Raw genomic sequence first — 6,912 nt, forward strand, 5'->3', positions numbered from 1 at the left:
ATACCTGGGCAGAATATAATTTCGTATACCTGCGAAAACTCTCTTGACGTGCTTGATTTGAACTACTCAATAATCGAAGAATAGAAGCCGTTGAATAGAACAATGCATTTCATCATTTTCAGTTGTGTTTTGCCTCCCATTGTCAAAGGCCCTAAGGTGAGAAAGTCTCATTAAAGACCAGCATAGGATGCTGCATTGTATGTGCCTTTGTGTGAAACTCTTATTATAATTATGCAGTCAACAACAACAAAACAAAGTAAAGGATCAAATTAAAGTTTGCGGCGATTCGGCTTTTCTTTAAGAGTCTCACCTGTAGTATCGATGATTAGTCCGGCAGTTATGATCCCGACGATGATGACGCACCTAAGAAAGGTCGCCATGATGATTACTAGATTCCGAGTATCTCCAAAAATCGGCGATAAACATTAAATATATCAAACTCTCTCTCTCTCTCACCAGTGACGTAAATCTATTTCGCATTGAGTAACTTGCTTTAGTTCTCCTTCCTAAATTCGGTGAGCATTTGTATATGCTTTGCTCAAAATTGCAAGCAGCCTACACGTTTTAAGAATTGCAGTCTATCCAATTCGAGTGTATTTCTCACTACTGCACTTCTTTTGACTGTGTTTATCACTAAAAGTTTACCAAGAAACGCTGCGCATCACTAATCCAAATGTCTCGAGTACATGAGCCGTTTCCACCAAAGATCGAAAGGGGTTATGTTGCTAATGAGAATACCGTCCTATCGAACATGAAGTCCTCCTCATCGCTGCTCAGCGGGGTACAGGGGTAAGTGTGACGCGCCAAATCGTCCAAAGTGAGCGAACACATCTAGACAGTCATACACCACGATGAAACACATATGGGCGTTCGCTTAATGACTAGCTGCTTCTCTTACGATGCAATCTTATTCGATGCACCTTTTCCTTTGAGTTTCTCTCATCTGCTCCGCCGAGATGATTTCTTAAGGTCTTCAATGAAGCGAGAATACAAAATGATGATAATTTAATGATCATTACCACACCGTCTGCTTTGTTTTCTGAAGATGAAGCGAAGGAAGACAAGGTCGACCCGTCCGATATATGACTCACCGGACGATTCGAATCACTTCACCAGATCACACTGGTTTTACTCTCTAGCTCGCTCAAATTTTCAAATCTACACTTTTGTTATATTGACCAGACATGAATACTGGCAGCAGTATATGCCATTGTCACTGCAAAGTAGACTTGTCGTGATTGGTCAAAGTCTTCATCGCTCTCGTTAATGATTGGTTGATTCAGATTCCCGCCCAACTTGAAAAGTTGCTACTGGAACAGCAAGAAACTTTATTATCGAAAGACTTATATAGACTGCTAGTCTATATTATTCTGATCAGTGGAGTCCATACCACTGCTGAGATACATTTTGTGCAGAATTACAGTGATCTAACATCTGCATTTATGTCTTAATCAAACATTGATATCCCAGTTATACGTTTTACTATACACAAGCCTCTGGAAAGAGAGGGGGATAGAGACATTCATGACCTACATCAAATATCTAAAGAAAATCTTTAAAAAAAATATATATGTACCAATTCTACCTTTATGGATAAGTTCTTCTTTTTCTTTTCTTTTTTTAAATCTCCTTTGGCATTCTGTTTTTCGTAACCATGGTGACAGGTTTGAAGACCTTCACCCTGGTAACGCCCTAAAGGATGTCTTCTTGCAATCGAGGCACCCACTTTAATACCCACCATCCTTCCTTGGCTAGCTGTTGACAAAGATAATTGGTTGACAAAATGTTGAAAAGTCTGAAGTAGGGTCAAATCACCCCCTAAGAAACTCGTTTCATAACGGGCAGAAGGGGTAAACAACAATAACAAAAATTAACGAGGGAATGAAGGAGGCACAGAAGGATAAGAAGAGGGAGGAGAAGGCAGGGAAGAAAGGGAGAGAATGATAGTAAGACGAGAAAGCAGAGAAAGACGAAATAGAATATTACAACTTATTGACAAATTGACTTATAAAAATGAATGAAGAATAAATGAGAAAGAATAAGCAAAAGTCCTTGATATCATGATTGTGGTTGTGGTGACAACGATGTTGATATGCACACAGTTTAGAATGACAACTGACTACCCAGACCAAGTGTTGTTGCCGAGAGCCCACATTAAAGTGGAAACTAGGAAGAGAAGAATGTTACAGACAAAATGTCAAAGGCAAGGCATTAGAGAACATCCTAGAGTCAAATTAAAGGTGACAGGTTGGTTTTGTTTTGAGGCTAAATATCTTGCCCTTTGCGACTGCTCAATATCGTAGACAGACGAAGAACATCACCTACTATTAAAGGGAAGAACTTGTAAGGTTTTTGATAGCCATGAGGTGAATCAAATAATGCCCTGCCGATGAAGATATTCTCTACATGAATCAATTTTCATAATTAATATTTTGTAAATATTAATGTGTACATCAACAAAATGCGAGTCGATACATGATGAAAACTTGTTTGTTTTAGCTTCATTCGTATATCCCCCCCCCCCAAAAAAAAAGAAAAATTATAAGAACTGAATGAGTTACTTTATTACCTCTGACAATCATATCATCCGTGAATATACAGAATCTGTGCAGTGGAATAAAGATAGTAAGATAGAGGTACGTGAATACAATCTAAGAAAAAAAAGTAATAAGGTTGTTGGTTTTCCTTGGAATCAGAAGGACGGAGATGGAATCGAAACTGGAAGTGCCTCGATTATGTGATGTGGTGTGTCACAATTATTCATGATCCTGAGACAGGAATAGTTAGGAAACTCTTGCTTTGATTCACTCAGTACTTCGGGAAGACTTCTCACTTATTTACCCGCCTTCAATTATTGCTGTCCGATATATCAAGCATTGCATGTTAAGGTAGAGTGGAATATTCCAGGACAAATGAGTTGGTCTTGTAATGGTCTTGTATCATTTTCGGCTGACCCAAAAATTAATCCTCCCTTTTCTTATTGATTTTATCTCCTCTCCCCTCTCCCTCCGTCCCTGCATGTTTATTTCTCTCTCTTTCTCTCTCTCTCTCTCCATCTCTCTCTCTCTCTGTGCAATATGCATAATTATGCTATGTATTGTTTCGATGCCATTCTTTCTCGTACTGGACACGAGGAAACTGCTGATGGAAAATCAGCAAGGATATGAATCGTTGCTACACTGTGCCTGCTGTCCATTCGTTTCTTCCCGCCATTATTCCAAATATAGAATCCCCATCGGAAGCCACCGATCACTGTGAGATAGTCACAAACTCAAGTTTTGAAACAATTGTAATCATTGCCGTTGACATCTCTTCAGATCAACTGTAAAGGGTGTGTTATTAGATGACGGAAGCTATTCAGCAGATTTTGTCTTTAAGGCGAGATGGGGAGGGGAGGGGGTGAGGGTTTGAACTACCCCGGGATCGTGGGGGAAATCCCTCGTATCCACTTGATACTAGGTGACTGCTTTGACCTTTCTTGATGTTGCTTGCAGTAATGTTGTTCGTTCTCACACAAGGTCAGACCGTTTACTCTTGAAACACTGAAAGACACTTTCATCGGACCTGAGAAGGAGGAGCATTAAAGCATAATTTCCCTCTTTCAAAATGTAGTTTGATGTCACCATTATTTGGAGTGTTCATAAACATCTCTAACAAAGTTCAGACACAGTTGTGACCAAACGACACTTCTCATCCAGTTTGCAAAGTGACTGCGACCAATATTGTTCTTGGAGAAGGAGTCAGTGATGTAAAATGATATGACTGCAATTAATTCCCACCCCTCGCAACCCCAATTCAACTGTTCTTGCTTTGTAACAATGTTTAACAATGTGCAACTTCAACTTGACTTGGACTCATGAACGACGGTTATTGTTTATACTCAAAGATTGTTATCTTTGATTACTATTACGTGTCAAATCAAGACACTCTGCAAATTCGAGGCAATATTTTGGATCCATCATAGATAAAGTGATTCTGTTTTGTTGTCGAAATTTACAATGCTGTCATTGTAAAGGCAACAGGGTAAGTTGATGTTTACATGCATATAAAATTGACTATCAATAACCGGTCATTATTCATTTATGTCAGTAAAATGTTGTCAACTGAATGAATGCTAAGCACCTTACACATGTGACTACTGCATCATGAAGTATTGCCTCATTCACACCACGATTTCTGATAAACTGTTTTGACAGCATCGCGTAATCGATATCTGTTCCCCTTACATAACCCAGACACTGTATATATATATATATCAATGGCCTATCTCTACGAGTAAACATTATCAGACTGTTTGAACAGTCTGATAATGGTAATGATACAGTCTGATAATGGTAATGATACTGGTATATCAGTTGTGTGTTTATTTTCAGGGTACACTGATCCATGGACCTAGTGATACATAAATGATGGATTTAAGTGGACTTAGACGTGTTCTTCAACTGAAAGCAATCAATACTGTGTCCTTACAAATGATGATATTGGGGGGGGGGGGGGGTTTACAGGCAACCCGTACCGCAATCTTTGGGTTTAAAAGTTGTCCTAGATGACATCGAGAGAGGGCGGCATTCATTCTTGTCTCGGTTTGGATTGTGTTCCAATAAGAATGGACCTCAGAGTGACTTTGTCTCAACAAATGACATGATGTCTGTTATATTTATCTCCATCTTGAACAAGGAGGATAAACTCTATTCTACTGCAAGCAAATGTGTTGCATTACAAAAATAATTTCCATTATTATACGCATGGCATATTATGGTGCAACAACATGGTACAAAAGCTAATTTTCATATGGTTCCTAAGTACTAATATCGACAACTTATCGATTTATGCAAGCAACTATTCAAATTTATGGAAAGTCACATTTATAGGCTTTGCAGGATTTGAAATGAATTCATATACTCCTCTAACTTTGACGATAGGTTTTCAGCACTGCTAACTTTCACTTGATCTGTGTGATCAAACTCGGGGAAAAGGTTGATCTCTGTGTACTGGGTTTCTGTTTACTGTTACACATGTCTCGATAGCAATGCTGCACTGCACAAAATAATGGTTTCCGCTTTTCTATACGGGGGAAAAAATGCATTCGTTTCAACCGGCACAGATTCTTTTCATGCTCTTGAAAATGCAAGTGACTGCTGAAAAGGACTTAATTACAAATCTAAACAAGAATTGATCTATCGCAACAGGGCATCCATTCTGCCGTGACAGTATGGGAGCAGAGGAGAAGATTGAGTAGAATAATAGGAAACCTAGTGACAAGGCTGGGAGCTCGTTTGCATAACAACGGACACTCGAGCAGCGGGTGAGCTCCGGTGCAAAGGTAGCTCATCCTTGCGACGGACAGAGTGCGACTCCTTACAAGTTCGCTGAAGCGACAAGTGTATGGGGGAAATACTGATTCGCTCTCCTTTGTATTTCGACGTTGTTTATCCGTGAACGTCCGCTGTTACTGCTGGTGTCGAAGGCCTATTTTTAAAACATAACTGACTCTTCTCAGGATTACACCGCATAACTTGGAATACGTCAGACACATTTCGAGCGTGGACTAAGTACACGCGTTGTTCAATCAATGAAACGAATAGGAATGATCTACTGAACAGGTTGAAGATTCTCAGCGGCAATGTGTTGAGCTAATAAAGTCACACCGGTAGCCTTGGCGAACCAGGTAAGCCGTTTACCGCAGCGCACCACGAGCGCCACTCTGGTGGCCTTTTGAGTGTTCTCGGTGTATCATTGTACAACTGAAATCGCAAAAGAGTTCGTTTTGTACCCCATAACATTGGGTACTAATCCTAACCCATACCCTAATAACCCTACAGGACTTGGGAATCCGCGTAACCTAGGACTCCAGAATCTAGGATAGACCATGACAACTATCTATCCCCTATAAGCAATATACATGGCTAAAAACAAATGATTTCCCGTCATGTGAAATATAAGTATGTTTATAGATTTTTTTTTTCCGAATGGGGGAGGGGAGTATAAAAGTGCAATCTTATTCTAAATTTATATTGTTCAGATCTACTGTGCATTCAGTCAATTAATTGTACCAGGGCCCTGTATTAATTATGAAGGGTTATATTGGATTATATAGTTGATTTCTATCATAAGTCTATGGCAACCTGTATGTTAATAAAATTTAGAATCGATTTGATCTTTTGATAAAACGGGGCCCAGTTTTGTGCAATATCCGATATAAGAGTTATCCTAGATGCCTCCATTCCCATGCAGTTGAGGGATGAGTCTTATCTCTGTCCATGGATGTATAGTAGAGTCACTCCCAGAATCCCTCTTCTGTCATCATCACAGCACACAAACGGCTTGACACAAATTCAGCATAGTCTGCTATATCACAGCATGACGCAACAATGCTTTAATTGTGCCAATTAGATGACAGGCAGACAAATTAGAGGATAGTGCTCCCGCTTCGAACACTAGACCATAATAATGCAGTATTAGGTTTAAGTTCTTCTTCTTCTTCCTTTGGTATGAAATACAAGCCTCCATGGGGTGTGTCAGCGTACTGGCTTAACACTGCTCCTAAAACTGTTCTCAGAGAAGATTTGAGTCCGTCTTCCTGATTAACTGTCTGTCTTAACAAGGAACTTCACTAGTATTTCAAGTTGTCCGAAATGAAACAAACAAGATGGCAAGATGGTGGTGAGGGTTCCATGTAAATCGACCTAAAAATATTGAAGTTATGAAAGTTTGAAATTCTACATGTTTTTCCTCCGAATAGAATGATGGCACCGTATTGTTGATACATTAACTATAGTATTTACGGTGATGACGTCATAACAGGATACGAATTCCCATTCATTTTGACTCAGTGAAGTCTTACCCACACCTGTCTTTTTTGTTTAATCAAGTAGAAATAATGCATGTCCTTCATGCACATTGTTAGTGTAG

The sequence above is a fragment of the Diadema setosum genome, chromosome 13 (assembly GCF_964275005.1).
Source record: "Diadema setosum chromosome 13, eeDiaSeto1, whole genome shotgun sequence".
NCBI classification, from domain to species: domain Eukaryota; kingdom Metazoa; phylum Echinodermata; class Echinoidea; order Diadematoida; family Diadematidae; genus Diadema; species Diadema setosum.